This window comes from Chaetodon trifascialis, chromosome 1, assembly GCF_039877785.1.
Source record: "Chaetodon trifascialis isolate fChaTrf1 chromosome 1, fChaTrf1.hap1, whole genome shotgun sequence".
Lineage (NCBI taxonomy): Eukaryota > Metazoa > Chordata > Actinopteri > Chaetodontiformes > Chaetodontidae > Chaetodon > Chaetodon trifascialis.
Genome location: NC_092056.1, coordinates 20,715,706 through 20,733,077, shown reverse-complemented (window position 1 = coordinate 20,733,077; position 17,372 = coordinate 20,715,706). Strand labels below are relative to the sequence as shown.

The window sequence follows — 17,372 nt, the reverse complement described above, 5'->3', positions numbered from 1 at the left end:
ATGAAACCCAACACTGAAGCCTAAAAAGCCCTAAAATGAACAGACAGTAACCCTCTCTGTTGCATTAACATCTCTGTACTACAGAAAGGACTCAGACAGAGAAACAGGATGAGTGCAACCAAGAAGAAAACAAAGTCAGGACGATGCTGCTGCTGCTGCTTTCTAGTTGTCTGCAGTGAGGGATTAAAGATCCTAAATCACAGCCAACATCACAGCTCAGCCTTGCAGCACAGACTGACTGCAGAGCCCACTAACTAATTGTCTGGTGTCTTCTACCAGTCTCATGGATAAGCAGCAGACCCCCATATGCAATTAGCTTAATGGGTCCATGGGATCTGGGCTTAATAAATGCAGGTGGTGGGGGGAATTCCTTGTGTGGTAGGGGACTCATTACCCGCCGCCCTCTCATTGGGAGCCACCTGTCAGGAAACTGCACTCATCATATAGAGCTTATTAGCCTGTAGAAAAAAATGATTTACATGAAAGTAGAGATAAAAAAAAGACATCCATGCAACAAAACTAATTAATGTGCATAATACCTGGGAAACATGCAAAACATGAAGAGTTCTAATGAATGTAAACACTTGCCACCACCCGAAACAGGAAACACAGCCTCAGTGCAAATATCAGCTAGAATTTCACTGATCACAGAATGAAGGAGATTAAATGCTGTAAAGTAAATGAACCCGTCTTCCAGCAGCACCCAGCCGTGCACCACTCCCAATAATAATAATGCCTCCATCTCTATAAACACAAAGCATCTGCTCTCGCTGCGTCTGTGTGTGTATATATGAGTTAGCGATATATTTTCGACATTTCAGACTGTGGGGAATTGATTGTGATCCTATTAATCACAGACTAGTCATTGACTGACCTGGAAAACTGGGACATTGATGATGTTTTCCTGTTATGAAAAAAGATCAATACCTAAAGGCTGCGATGGAAAAGAGAACGGGAAACCTCTTTCGGCATCTATTCATGCAGACAGTTCTGTTTTTGTCCTTTGTAGTTTTCAGATATCCAGCTGTGAGACGTCTGCTGCCGCTCATATACAACAGACATCAATGACATTTTGTTTAAGGTGCACAAAGCATTGAAAATTCACACGTGCAAAGCTGGATGGAAACACAAATCTCACCTAAACAAATCACAAACTTTCATTATGGAGCAATCAGCACATTTGTTTTCATTTTTTTAATCAATCAGTGATCATTTAGTCCATGAAATGACAGAAATGAGTGAAAAATGTTCTCAAGTAGCTTGTTTTGTCCAACCAAAGGTCCAAACCACAAAGATAATCACTTTAAGACAAAGGAAAAGCAGCTATTATCATCAGAGGAGGACTGTAGGGAAAATAGCTGCTGATTACTTCTGTGTTGATTATCGATCGCCTCATAATATTCATTTCCCTACATGCCAACAGCTTACACACACGCTCATTTACGCCCACACACAGCGCTCCAAACAGTGCATGGGATCGTCATGAATGAGCATTTTGTGACTCACAAAGACGGCACATGTTCCCCGAGCCTCATCTGTACCTCTTTGGGGTTGGGATTCTCTTTCATTAACTCTTTTTTTCCTATATTTGGGGGGTGGGGGGGTGGGGGGGGGCATCTGGACAACAGCTGTTGCTGTGCATCACATGCGAGCACACACAGGTCTTACATAGCCTCCCTATTAGAGGTTACGGGGTCAGGAGCCGTGTGTCCAGACCCACCATTTAATCTGGTCTAGGTATAGACAATCTCAGGGGGAGGGAGGGAGGGAGGGAGGGAGGGAGGGAGGGAGGGAGAGAGAGAGAGCAAGCCTGGTCTCTCTTCTATACAAGGCAACTATTCGACCCTCTCTTGGGAGGGCACAGCAGATTCTCAATGATTAGTCCTGCCCTTCTAGAGAAGGGAGCGGGGGGCACAGCTACCAATTCAATTACACAGACCCTCATCCCTGTTCGGGCTGACTCCCAGTTCCATGAATGGAATCAAAGCCATCAGGCCAAGTTTGGGGGGCGAGCAGAGAGGGAACAGTGTGTTTACATTTGTGGTTTACATTTGGTTTGCACTTGTTTTATTTAGCTTGTGAGAGAGGGCCCACTGTGTGAGTGTGCATGTGCCCATGTGTGTGTGCGTGTGTGTGTGTGTGTGTGTGTGTGTGTGTGTGTGTGTGTGTGCGTGCGTGTCCTAATGCTCTCTGGCTGAACACTGTAACCCAATGTGTGACGAGATGAAGTGAGAGTTTCATAAGCTCTCTGACAAGCATATAAAAAGGTGAAAACCACAATTTTTCACGGTTTGCTGGGAGAGCCTGCAGTCAGGTGCCATTAGAGCAGAACATCAGCTCTGGATTTCAGTATGAATGCTTCATGAAGTTGACATTTTGCACTAATAGTCTGAAGAAATTGCACTGACAATTTCCCTCTGGTCTGTAGCAGTAAATAAAGTGATGGCGAGTCCTCCCTACGTGCACCTCTGAGCAGCTCCCTTAAAATAACATGTGAGGAAGGCAAAAGCACATCCTGGCTAACGAACAAGAAGCCGACATGAAGATTATAGAGGAAAATGTTACGTGCCCATCATCAACACAATCCATTAAATGTTGAAAGAGTTTATTGTGCTAGCATTCACGCCTTCTCGGGACACATTAGCAAGTTCTTGAGGCAGCTGACAACTTTACTCACGATCCTGGCCGACATTTCCCAAACCAAGTGTTTTTCTTGTTCTGCACGATCACAAATGTCCTTTTTGCTACTCATTAACCAACACTCGTCACCACGATAAATGCTGCCTTGGAGAATTCCCTCAGAATGTTTGACCCTGAAAGGCAGGTCGTGTGAGAAAGATCCTTCCTCTCCCACCATCGCAAGAGCTGAACAGAGCGGCCTTCACAGAAAACACAGAGCTGAGGTAAAAGAGACTAAACTGCAACTGTCGGAGACACGCCACTACATAGACGGCCAGTGAAAACAAAAAACACCAGCTGTCACGCCAAAGAATCCTGAACAAGGTTTCCAGGGAAGCCTGCTGAGGTCCAGGGCAGAAAAGCTGGGACTTGGGCCAGCATGGGGGTCGGGCTGGTTGTGGAGATACCGGCTGCCAAGCAGTCGTGGCATAGCAGAGGAGCTTCAACCAAATCCTGCTTTCGTCTCCATGAGCACAGTAGATACTGGGCTCTGGTTACACCGCCTGGTCACTTTGCATGAACCCCAACACCACCAGGAGCTGAGATCTCAACGTGGACGTGAAACCAAACCACGCTGTAACGAGGACAGTATGAATGTGCACAGTAATATGGTGCAAGTCATTGTGGCGTACATCTAAAAGCTACTGGATACTGTGAATTGCTTCTGTGTGTGGTAATAATGTTTACAGTGGAACACTAAGATCTGGATGTCCCCCATTACAGCTGCTGAAAAAGCATCGCAGCTAATGAGAATGCTGCATAAGTTGCTTTAGAGAAAGACAGTAACTGACTTTAAGGGAGCTGTTCTGTGTGTAATGTGCTGCCTCACATGCTGGTTGGCACATGCTGAAATAAACTCATCCAAACAAATGACCCATAAAAAAGGCAGAGGCACCCACAGGAGTGAGCACATCATTTACAAGATACAATAAATCATCAAAGCCCGGTTTAAAAAGGCAGTGTCTCACTCCGGCGGTCCCGCAGATTAGGACGGGCCGGCCCTCTTCACGAGCTGCCGACCTAATCTTCTTTTGCATCTCAGCTGTAAAGATATGGGAGTCCTCTAATCCGCTCATTGGGTGGACAGCAGTGAGCAGACTGTTTGACTGTCTGCTACTGTAGCTCCAGCCGCTTTGGCCTCCAAAACCCAATTCAGTCAACAGCTATATGGATTGATGTGCATTTTAATTAGGATAAGCACTGCTCCGCCGCTGCTTATCTTTTCCATTAGCAGCTTTTGCAGTTAAGGTTTTCTAAATGGATGAGTGACGCTGTTGGTGCGACACTTGCCTGAAGCCCCTTTTGAAAAAGTCCCCTGCAATTCCAGGACGAGCTGATGTGATAACAATTTCAGCCAGGTAAGCCAACTGGCAGGCAAGAGAACCAATTAAGCAGCAGGCTGATGGCTGCGCACAGGCTGAGGGACACTGAAGAAGAAGAAAAACATGACACGGCGAGGTAAACTGCCTTACAGGGCTGCAGCCGCCTATTAAGGGTGAACAATCCAGCTACTCCATGCCCGTTTTTTTTACTGCTGTCTGCAAAGTGAAAGCCTGGCCCCTTGCTTGTCAGTTCTATTGTTAGTAGCAGGCAGGAGCCGCTCCCAATTCACCTCATCCACATTAAATACTCTGCATTGTCTGGTGAGTCAGCTGGCAATGGCACGTACGCACGCACGCACGCACGCACGCACGCACGCACGCACGCACGCACGCACGCACGCACGCAGCACGCACGCACGCACGCACGCACGCACGCACGCACGCACGCACAGACTGAGAGCCTGGAGAGGAGTAGAAACACACCATGGCTGCAGCTAATTTAAATGGTAAATGACTTCATTTAGGATCTAAAGAAACTAAGAGCACATCCTCAGTGAGGGAGCCACTGGAGCACAAAGTGGAGGCACCATCACAGCGTCTATTCAAGACAGACATTCTGCCAATCAAAACGCCTGTAATTTGTGCAGCCGTTGAACATCACATTCAACAACATCACATTGTACGACAGGTTCGTATGCGGTTGTCTGTTAAAGCATTAGATTTCTGCAGGAGCGTATATCACCCCCTGTACCATTGCTTGAACCCTGCTTTTCAGCTTCTGGCCTCGAACATGAATGCAATCATTGCAGCACAAATCCATCTGGTCCTTTCTCAGATTCTACCCTTGTGTCATGTAACGAAACATGCTTTCTATTTGTGGAAAATCCCTCCAGAAATCAGGGCTTGGTCCGCCATTCTAATAACTTCAAACTGGTTTATAGGCTAAGCTGTGTGACTTAGTTATCTGTGTCAAAACAACTTCTCACAGTGGCAAAATGCAGTCATTATCTGATTAGTTTAATGTAGCTGTAGAGTAAATGAGATAAAGAGACGGCACAAAATATAGGTTACAGCATTCCCAGGATTTAGAGTGTGAAAGAGGGGTAGGGTTGATTTTCCTCCTCTGACCAATCATCAACCATAAACAATCTCAGGCCAATTATTTCTTATGTCTTTGCAGGCGAGTGACAGCAAAAACAATGGCATCTAAATGAAGGTCAGGTCACCCATTTCCAGCCAGCACGGGGAGTCCATTTTTTAGATACCCCGACGAACGCAATAAAAAAATGTCACGCAGACGGTGTGAATATTCTGTCCATCAATACAGCACCCTTCATCCATTCACCAGATGTGTGCTCTGATTTACAGCCCAGCGAGGCAACCTGTGTCATTTCATCCCTGTGGCTGGGTTGCAGGCCGAGGTGTTGACATGCTCGCTAGCCACAGGGTTGAGGAGTGAACAGGAGGGGTGGTGAAATGGAGATAGGGGTGAGGGGAGCAAAGAGATGGCGGGGGGGGCTGCTACGGTGTCCTGCTAGGTCAGCAGACCGGGGCTGATTCCAGGACGGCTTATCTTTCAGCAGGAATACCACAACCACACCGAGAGGCAGAGACAGCAGGGAAGGAGGCCAGCACTGGGAAATCAATGCACACAGCACAATGCCGCAATTATTACAGTGAGGACGACAGCCTCAACTCTGGAGAATTAATCCACACTGACAAAATGACAAAAATGCTGCTCAAAAAAGTCTGACTAAATGCTGTTTTTTTTTTTTTTTGCCATGTTCTATGTTTAAGCTACTTGTAAACTTTCCCACCATGACAGATTTAAAGGAAGTAGTCTGAGTATCGATAATTGCTGAATATAAAGCTAAACTGATGTTTTGGTGGCAGTGGAATTAAACTCTTAATCACAACAACAACTGTCTGTTTAGCTTCACATTCAGCAGTTATGGAGCAACGTTAGCTTTCAGTTGAAGTGAGCTCCTGGGGGAAATACATATCTAGCTGCTCAGGTGCTAAATGCTCCCGTATGTTCACCAGCTAGTCGCTAACTGTGTCCGTCTGCTGTTCAGTGTGCGGTCAGTTTGCAGAACTCCATCGCTGTGTCTGAATATGACGCTGTAAGAATGAACGAGAACATAAAAAACCCAAACAATGAGCTCGCAGAGCTCTGCATTCATTTGTGGGCTTATTACTGTGAGCAACCCCTTTCACATTCAAGTAATGATGTGCTCTATCATGCACACAGAAATATTGATAACACTATTGCATCTCAGCAAATAAGCATTTTCTGAATATCTTCTGTTCCTTTCATATCTTTGCGTCCACCTTAACACGATCCAATAAAGACCACCTCTGCATCCACTCTCGTAAAAACAGAAAAACTGTGGCTGCTTCTCGTCAGCACCGCCCGCTGTAAAACAGGCCTGCAGGGTCCAGGAAAGATGTGGAATGTGTGGCGGTGCAAAGCGCACGGGGATGCCAGGTTGCTCAGGAGCGTTCACCTGCTCCCACAGCTGCATGAAAGTAAAAGGCTTGGCAGCACAGTTAACAAAACTCCAATCAGGGAACAAGCGGCACTTGACACGTGGGAAAAAAGATCAAAAACTAAAATCTCACTTCCCATCTGCCTCTTGTAACTGCCATTTAAATCCGCCATCCTAGCAGCGCCTGCTGCCAATTCAAAAAAAGCACAGAAACTCTGCATGAACATTCCCTTCAGAGCAGCCAGCAATAAATTTCCCACCTGGCGTTTGCCTACCAGCCTTACAACCACAGATTATCTTGTAGCTCTCTGAGTGGTCGCCTGACTCTAACAGGATAAGTAAAAAAAACTCAAAGGGAGCGACATAATTCACTCATGTTGTCGAGGAGGTGAAGGGGTGGGTGGGGATGCCCCTGAAGTAATTTCCCTGAGGGCATGCTCTGCACTGGGGAGATAAGTAACCCGGCTGAGGACAAGGCTGGCATTCTACCCCGAGCCCAAAAGACAAAACGCCCGAGTCCATTTAAAAGAGAGGAATCTGACAATGCAGCGTTTGTCTCGCTGCCAGCTGGAGAACAAGCTCCCCATAGACACGTCAATATGAAACACTGCGCACAACAAACTTTAAGCTGAGATTACTATAAACATCTTATTTTAAATTGTCAAAGCAGAAAATACTGATATTGGATTATCTCAATTAAATTCAAACTGGGAGCAGAAGTGATTATTCGACTGTTTGCAGACAGGGGCCTCGGAAAAGAAGCGCTCTTATGAAGCATCAAATCTCCGTGCTTTTCATTAATCCCACACAAAGAGGAACACCAACAAACTGCAGGCGAGGCCTTGCTAAACAGCATGCCGTTCACACAGAGTGACTCCAGCGGACGATCTCATTCCACAGCAAACTGTGCAGCCATGCTGACTGTACAAAGCTGACAACCAAATCTGAGCACTGCAACTTATGACTTAGCACCACCTCCACTACGGGCTTCCACCACCCAAACGACAACTGTACAGCCAATAAACTTAAGCCTTGTTAATCGCATAATATAATGCGTTTCCCATAGACAGCTGGTCTCATTTAAGCCATCAAAAGTGGGGGCCCTCGGACAGATTTAGCCCTAAGATGCTATTTCAATAAAAGAATAATCTCCTCACCCCCAGTCATGTTTTAGCAAAGTGCCTCCAGAGACAGTGGAGCACTTGACATTTAATACGGTTTACGAATGCAGATGACAAAAATCCAGTGGACACAGGTAGCCCCTTGAATAACTTAGCAGCCATCTGACAGCTGGCACTTACAACCCTCACCAGTGCACTCGAGCAACCTGACTGGAGTGGCAGGAATATTCTCAGCTCACTTTTCAAGAACAAACCCTCAAACTAAACTGCAAAGTGTTTATTTTTCTTCTTTGCAGCTTTCACTAGCTACAACCAAGACGCACCCACTCCTAATCTATTACAGTTGCTAAACTACACGTGGCTCTGGCAGAGGAGGTGCAGCCTGCAGCAGGTGGATGGCCTCCCTCCAACGGGCTCCACTGCTCATAAGTCTACTGACAGCAGACCAAGTCACTGGCAGGCGTCTGAAGTAACCACTGCATCCTTGTGGCTAGCTGCATTAGCGCCACTGCCCTTAGCACGGCGCACAAATAAAAGGCTATTTTCAGCCACTTGATTAACACTGAGCTTTCTACATGTAATGTAAGCCAGCTGCCACACTCATAACGCTGCTCCCAAAAAAAAAAGGAGCAACGTTTACAGCTCCACATAGCAGAGCACACTCAGTTTGAGTGGTGCTTCGTCTTCTCCTCTCTGTCCCCATTTTCTTCTCTGAGAGGCCTGGCAGCGCTCCCATGCACTCTCTCTTAACGAATAAACAAAGAATGGTTTCCCTTATATAGCTCTATTCAAACTCTACAACCTCCACAAGCAACATCAGAGGCTCGCGGGGAGGTGGAGAGTGCAAGCAAGACCGTTCCAGACAGAGAGGTTTCGGCCAAGGGCAAGGAGCACTGACAGCACGATTGTGTAACAGTCATACATTAACAGCCACTTAAAGTGCTATTTCTGGTGGAGTCCATCAGCAGGATTTTGCAGTGTCAGGTTGGATGTGTTTGAGAGGGCCGCAGAGCCAGACACATTCGACACAAAAGTATCGGAAATTGAGGAAAAAACTGCTCATGGACATTTTCAAACAGCAGTAGTGTCAAAACAATTTCACCAGCTCGCGGTCGAATGCCACAATGGGTGATCGTGGGTCCAAATTTGTCAACGTGCACTTTGCACCCTGATTCACTGCACGGCAGAGGAGGGAACTCAACGCTAATCACTGAGACTAGAAAACATGAGACATAAAAAAGGAATTCATTTAAAAAAAGAGCCAGTGAGCATGTGTCAGATCTGTCACGTCACATCTGTAAAACAAACACTGACATCCAGTCTTATCACAGAACAATATACTTTAGACTTGAATTTTCCAGCTGATCATTTTCAATTATCAGACAAAACAACAGCCTGTCACACGAACTCAGCTCCAGAGAATTACCAAATCTTTTTTGAGAGTCTCGCAACTGTAGGTGTTGCCTCATGGACGTGAAGAACTCAGCCGGCTTAACCAGCATGGAAGCGCTCTGCAAAGCTGCGGCGTGATCGATTAGACAATTCTGGAAATGAAGATCCGTTGTACTGAACAGCCTGTGAATCAGTTGTGTAACAATATCTCTAAAATGCACCAAGTTCCCCAACTTATTTGCACAAGAGCAAACGAACCGTAGGTGTGAAAACAGCCTGAGTGATTTAAGTGCGATCCCTGATTTCAACGCTCTGTTCATCACACATCCGGAATATTTTCTCCTTCTGTGCCTTCTCTGCCAGTAGGGTGGCGTCATACAGAGAGGGGGTTACTCCCCATGCAGGTTAGCCACCAAACATTTGCAGCAAGAATTTATCCCCATGAGAAAACCAAGAATAGACGCCCCGGGCTGCAGGAGGGCCGAGGAGGAGCGGAGGGGTGGGATTCATTTCCAGCACTCCCAGAATGTTCGCTCACCCCTGCTCAACAAAGCAACAAGCTGCTCCGCACTCACTTCCTGGGGAATTCCAAGGCCGGATTATGTTCACAAACCACAACATCACAGGGACAAAAATAATTCGATGAGTGATACAAATGTTGAAATTTGTCAACAGAAAACAAACACGCTGAGTAATGAGAACGCCATTTGTTCGAGACTTTGGGAATAGATGCCGTTACAGCCAACTGCTGAGGGATCTTCAAAGCAGCAGAGGAAACTTAGATGTAGCGGTGCTTGATTTCAGCTTTAAAATACAAGGATGGGGCTGACAGAACCATCAAAGCTGTGTGCAGTCATCCCCCTCCTTCAAATTTGGTTGTACATTCAATTGATATCTTCTCTTGTTCAGACGCCCAGCCTGATTTTTCTCCTCCTACAGTGCCATCAATTTCTACCGCACAGATTTGGGTTTAGACTGCAGTCGCCTTTACTGCCACACATATAGCATTTAGCAATGTTTTCTGATTCGGCTGTAGCACTTGGAGCATGCACGCAAACACACTTTGGATAAGATACCAAAAATAACCACAACAAGCAGCATTTGACATCAAGTAGTCCGCTGAGTGAATCTAAATAAAGCTCTTTGCTCAGGAACACTTGTTGTGGTGGAGAGGGTGTTACATGGTTCGCTTCCAAGCTGCAAACTCTGACTCGGTTTGGGGAAGCAAACCGGCAATCTCTATGTAATAAGGGTGCCTCTTTAACCCTTGAGCGACTGCGGCACTTTCTGGTAACTTTGGTGTGATTAAATAGGCTCCAAGCAGAAGGAAGAGGAGGGAGGAAGGAAAACACATTTTACTGCCCAAAGCAATATAAGTAGTATTAAGGAATCCAAGTGAATGAAATATGAAAATTACAGGGTGTCATATGCAGCTGGTAACATGGTTCACAGGAGCGCTGGGCCACACGTGGTCGCATACGAAACAGCCAATCTGCACTGTGTTCGCAGTGCGGCGCGCTCATGTACAGGCAGCAGCAGACACCTGATTAGGTTACATTTCTGCCCTAGTGACTGAGAGGCATGAGCCTTAAGGTGGCAGCCATGGCAGCAGGGACTTCTGCCAGAGACGCACACCAGTAATAGCCGAAGAGCTCAGCTGCAACCTGAAACACGCTTCAGAGCAGAAATGAAGCCAGTCTGGGTTTGACTCGTTCTGACGCACGTCTGTGCAACTCAAAGGATCTTCACACCATTGTTTATTTCTCTGTTCCGTTCTGTTAATGTTAAGCATTTTCCTCATTTAGCGTGCTGGCACAATATTAGCAAAATGGCAAGGAAAAGGAAATCAGCCAAGTGAACACCGACCAATTAAATACAATTACTTAAATGAGCAAAATATGAAAGCAGGCTGAAGTCTAGGGGCAATTTTAAAATCATGAGCAGACAATTAGACAATTTAAGCTTGTGTTAACATATTTATAGCCAAAACGCTGTCACAGGCCCCGTGGCGTGCAGTTCTGGGAAGCTAGTAAAGAAGATACTTAAAGCTGGTATTCATTTCGAAGTTCCAAACTTAAACAGGGAGGACTTCACCTCATCTCACCACAGGCTTCTGTCAAGTTCCATGTCATATTTAGCCCGGTGTCATGTGACAATCAAATAGATGCATAATACGGTAAAGACAACTCTTTACAGCTCCCCGTCATCTTGAAACATCTAAGCATGCATGCATGCTCTAACTAAAGGCTAAGCACAAGAGGCACAATAATGTGTTGTTCAAGGACATTTTAGCACAAAAAGCTAATCGCTGCATTGAGAATGGAAGCTCTCATGTGGGGCACACGACAGGTCAGTGTGGCAGAACAGTGAATTCTGCCCATACAAGATGCATCATACTCTGAAACATGGATGTGCAAACTGTCCACTGATCTCAATCCATTACAATACATAAACATCTGTGGTCCCGAGCATTGACGTTTACATGCACACAAATATTCCACTATTAATCCCAATATGACAATATGCAGAATTTGATTCAGGTCATGTAAACAGCATACTCTTGTTGTATATTGCAGATTAGGCCTCAATCTGAATGTAGCATTTCCCAGTTAAACATGTGCGATATGCCAATATTATTCAGGCTGGAGGAGCATTGTTTGGACATGTATAGAGCTCATTCAGAATAAGCATCGCAGTTTTCAACACACCGCCTCTTGCCTGTTTACGGTCATCTCTGTGCATTGTAAACAAACTAGCCAACACTTTGTGAGACTGGTGCAGAGACGCATGCACAGAAGAAAAGCCCATTTATCTGTTAGGAAGCAGAGACACACCTACCATGAAACATTATGAAAGACGCGGACATCAACAGTATGCACAGGTGCATGTAAACAGGAATATAAGTGGAATATTCATATTCATTAGCTACGGAAACAGCTTCGTAGGATTATCATCTTTTTTTGGAAGAAAGGCAAAAAACTGAATATTTTGTGCACAGTCAGTGTCACAAATGTGCTCTTCTATGGGGGTAACCGTTCAAATGAACAGCCCTATTGAAAATGCCTACTAAGTAGTAGGCAGCATGAGTTTTCATCCCCCATCACTATGACAACCAAACTGGCAAGTGATGCTCCAGTCTGTTCAGCATGACCAAAATTTGGTATTTTTAAACCAGACTGGGGGTCCACTGACTTGCATCTCAGCACACACAGAACCACGTATGCAGACCGCTGCAGGGCACCAGTCGCTCAGACAGCCTGCTCCTCCTGAAACACACTCCAGGCTTAATTATAGACTGAAAAAACACGGCGGACATTTCCTGTCCTTGAGTCATACGGAGTATTTAAAACCAATCAATTAGCACAGGCCAGTTGTGCAGAAACAGTTCTTCATGTTACTGGCAGGCAACCACTGTACTGGCTTACATTTGTGATGCAATGCACATTGGAGGGTGGACTGAGTGGGAAGGCAGGCAAACCAGAACTCAGTGGGAGGTGGGAAAAACAGAAAGTAGAGGGGATGTGCCAAGAAGGCAGCCTCTGCTGCATCCATCCAATTATGACAGACATTACCACTTCACAAACTTCACCACTGATGAGTCTCACCATGAATGGCTTCAGTCTTTTCCAACCTGTGCAGCAGCTTCGGCATTGACAGTGATTTCATTTTTGATATCATGAGTTCTTCATTTGATCTTTACAAAAAACAAGATTTGGCTCAAAACAGTGACTCTTGAATATTTTTGTCCACCTCGCCTGTTGCGAATTATAACCCTTCCCTTTAATACGAGGCTGCAGCGAGAACACAGGAGCATGGAGAGGGATTCAATGTGTTTTCTGTCTGATACTGAGCTCAGTGAAGTCCTGTAAATTGGGAAGGGCCGGTCACAGGGGGCCACTTCTCACAGGAGGTCCTGCTTGGAATTTTGTGATTTGACTCTTATGTTTAAGGTTACGCATGCCTCGGCTTGGTCACAACGAAGTGTGAAATTCTGTGATACTGTTAACTTGAACTAAGCCAGACATTCCTCTGCCTGACTTGGACCCCCCCCCCCCCCATACTACCACTACAACACTTAAAATGTGTCTCAACTGCACTTTGTAAGGCACCAAACTATGCGAAGTGCAGTTGGTTAAAAATACTGCCAGTCATGTAGTATGAAACTTTAAAACAGTAATCCTCAACATTTCAGTCCAAGTTGATTTGGCGACAACCATGGTCACCACAGTAACAGCAAGCGCATTTCAGCGCTACAGAAAACAACGTTGAGTAGCCACTGGTTTATCTGTTTAGGGTAAACAAACAAACTCGAATAGGAAGGCAAGTTAAGCCCAGGGCAGGAATGGCCGACTCCGCCGCCAACAATATAACCCACTATATAGAAAGGTATTCACAGAATGTAAATACTGGCTGCAGCAGAAAAATGTCGGCACACATAAATGGTATCAAAAATGGAATTCAGTCTCTTAAAGATTCAATCGAATTACATGCATGCATCCAGGGACCAACAGCAATGGCTGCCTGAACCCATTATGAGACTAATGATTTTTTCAGCCCAACACCGACAGTGAGGGCAGTGTGCGAATGACAGCACATCAGTATCACAGAAGAACCCATCCAACATACTGGAGTACTGAGGTCAAACAAAACAGGGATAAATTCATGCAAAATGATACCATCAAGCCTGCATGGCATACATAGACTTTACCACTCAGAAGGTGTGTTTGCTCATTCTAGAAGACGCATCGTAGATACACAAGGTTTGGAGTCACAAAAGAGGGCGGCCATAACGCCAAGGCTAGTAGACACCATGCTGTAAATCAGGCAATGCAGGCTCAACACCGTCGCCATTAAACACTTCAACTGCAGATCAAGAGCAGCTGCGGTCTGACCAAACAGATCATGATTGCATGAGGTTATCGTTCAGACTCTTCAACACTCATCCTGCCAATTCATGTATGATACCTTACAAACATGCAGTTTAATGCATTAATGATGGTCTTTGATTGTTTAATCACATAAAACCATTATGAGTCAAACAAACAAAACGATGGCAAATTACCTTTGCTAATTTTGGCAACCAAGAGCTAATGCCTAGTCACCAACCAGGCAACCACTTCCAAACATTTGTTTAAGGCTCCAGGTGAGTTCCAGGTGACGAACTGGGAGCTGCACTGGGAAACACGCAGGTTGCTGCTACATTAACGGCAGATTAAGTTTACTTCAGAACAACTGCTGAACGAGTGTCACAGGATGCTGCCAGTCACAAATTTTTGCGAATAATCTGTCAAAGACTTAACCAAATGTAATCCAAGCAGGCTTTCTCTGTTCAGCTCAAATTCTGTTCTCCACCCTCCCACCTGCGTGAAAAAAGCCCTCTAGTCATCGCAGCAGCTTTTGCATAGAAACACACGCAGATGGCAAGCTTAGCGTTTCCTTTAACTTACACCAGCCCTCCAAACTCTTGCAGGAACTACGTTATTGAAATGATTTGCGCTTGCTGGACCCCACAACTCTGACTGACCACGGCAGCCATGACATTTCCTGTGAACTCAGCAGTGCTACCTGCCTGAGCACGAGCAACAAACTGTTGGCTCCCCTCCCGAGGTCCAGTGCATTAACATGGTGCCTCTTGTGATTAAAGTGTCATTATGGGTTGCTCATTACTTCCTCCACTGTGGTCGCTGGTGACAGCAAAGGCCTGTTTCCATGCAGAACAAAGGGGACAAATCAATAAATTAGCCATGTGCTGCTGACTGGTAACCTATCCACTACTGGATGAGATTGGCCTTGAAGGTCTTCACAAGCCAGAAGCACATGGCCATTGAATGCTACTCCCCCAAGGCTACAGACAGGGCTGAATGACGATGGAAATTAGACAGTAAATTGTTTGCTTCAGTATCTTTGTGTTAGATATTTCAAAGGCAACAGGACTGCGGATGACAGGTTATACTAAAACAGTCATTTAAAGATTGATTTTAATCCCAGCCATTAACGCAAAGCACAGTTAATATGCTTTCAGCTTTCATTATGTGCAGACTTAAACATCATTTCCTGAAGACTCACAGTGCTTCTCCTTTCCTACTGCTAATTTCAGCAATAAATAACTGAACAGTTGCACAATAAGAGCATATTTGTTGATCACTCTGCTTTGAGAAGATTGGTCTCTAACTACTAATAGCATAATGGATGCATGAACACATCCTCCACAGAGGTCACTGCAGCCGCTAGTATAATGAAAAGCGTCTGATTGCTGTTTTTATGTCAGGAAAGCCAGATAGAGTTTGGTCAGTTTAATAAATGATCAGTGCTGTGGCTGGTGGCAGCGCCGCATACTAAGCAGCAGCAGCAGCAGCAGCCGATAGTCACAGTTAACTATGAGGCTTGAGAAAATGACATTTTCAGAGATGAAACAGAAGCCGAGCTGATCAGTGCAGAGGAACACGGGCCCGGCTCATTAGACGAGAGCTGCCATTTTGAAAGGACACATTTTAACACGGGGCAACTTGAGGAGACGGGATGACATTCTCGCGCTGCTGCCGCAATTTTCTTCTCACCTTTATTAACTATAGATTTTTGTTGTTGGTGGTGTTGGTGTGGGGAGTAGTATATTTAATAACCTTCAACCATTTCCACAAGAAATGCTGTCCTCAATGCAAAAAGATCTCAACACTCGGGCTGATGTTAGGCATACCTAGAGGATGTGTAAGAAAGCAGTCAGAGGAGAGCACTCGTTCCTGAGGCATTACACACACACACACACACACACACACACACACACACACACACACACTGGAGCCTGCAGCAGCCTATAAGGTCATGTGTCTTTTTCTGACAAGCCAGGGTCTAGGCAGCCAGAGGGGGAGCGGGGAAGGGAGTGTGTGTGTGTGTGAGAGAGAGAGAGAGAGAGAGAGAGAGAGAGAGAGAGAGAGAGAGAGAGAGAGAGAGAGAGAGAGAGAGAGAGAGAGAGAGAGAGAGAGAGAGGGAAGCTTCAGGGGATTTACTTTTGCCCCTTAAACTTGCACATCGCAGGCATCTCTTGCTTCGCTGCTGACCCTCCTCAAATCTCCCATGACCCTGTCAGGCCTGCCCCCTAAGTCCCACACCAGCTCACTGAAACGCACTGATCCACTCACTGTAGCACTAGCACAGGGTGTACTGATGCTCGGGCGCCAACTTGGCACACAAGCAGGTGATCGCTCCACTCCATTTCCTCACCAAACGGGAGGACGCTTTTAAAGACACCATGAGAGCAACAGACAGAGCATGCGGTTGGCGTTCCTGGCAGAGGCTCGTCTCTCTATGAAGGGGTGTGGCAGCGTGGAGACGATCCAGGCAGCCGTCCTCAACTCAAAGCACTGAACCTGGGAGGTACAGCCGCTGCGGAGAGGCCACACATCACTCTCCACCATGTTCCTCCTCATGCTGCTCATCATCATCATCACCTTGACCGCGATGAGCACCTGGCGCGGCTCAGCCGGAGAGCGGCACCCAGGCGTGGACAAACATGCTGGATAGAGCTGGAAATAAGGCTGCGAGATGTTTGGCATTCTGGTGAAGCTCAGAGGGTTTTATGCTTCAAGGAGTTGGTGCCTTGAACGCAGCAGCCACGCGCTTTGCACAGGTGGCCGCCCTTTCATGTGTGCTTCCCTGACACGTATTATTAGAGGGGAAAAGTTGGAAACAATTGCCTGTGGCAGCTTGGCTGAGATGGTAATTTAACATGGCGGAGACCCTGGCCGGTGCAATGCAATCTCCGTGAACCCATGCCTTTCTCAGCCTGCACACCCACCTCAGAGCCGAGCCTCCGTTGTCCACATGCTGAATCCTGCGGCTTCAAAAACAACAGCTTTGCCCCCCCAGAAAAAGGCTCGTCATGCAGGCGACCCCCTGCAGCAGCCCCGAGGTCCGTAAAGTCACCTCAAAACCGAGCCGATGCCGCTGGGGAAGTCGACAATTTAAGGCTCCACAAGTTTTGGTAGATTCACGGGAGCATCGTAGCCTCAGAAACACAACTTACAGCGCCGATCCATTCAAAAGCCGAGCAGCGCAGTCACACACACACAGAGACAGACAGAGACACACACACACACACACACACACACACACACACACACACACAAGGCGTGCGTTTTTATTCTAACGCTTTGGTCGGAGAGAAGGTCAGACGGATCTGCTGCGGGGGAGATGGGCAGCAGAATAAAGCCGATTACCGGGTTGTGAACGTACCTTCAGATTCTCTACTGGGGCATTTCAAGCGAGTCAGCCCTGGAGATGCACATTAGCCGACAGTCCCGCTCCTCAGCAGTAAAATATCCTCCGCGTTGAGGGAAATTTCCAAGTGGCCGGGCAGTGTGTGAGCAGCGGCA

The 17,372-nt window shown here is 46.3% G+C and overlaps 1 protein-coding gene across 2 annotated transcripts in view; it reads right to left on the bottom strand.

The window, feature by feature from the left end:
- Positions 1-17,372, bottom strand: part of tln2a (talin 2a) — an 86,330-nt gene extending 68,958 nt beyond the window's left edge. For both annotated transcript variants that reach the window (XM_070958749.1, XM_070958757.1), the window contains exon 1: positions 17,233-17,372. The gene's annotated coding sequence lies outside the window, so the exon portion shown is untranslated. The remainder of the gene's footprint in view (positions 1-17,232) is intronic.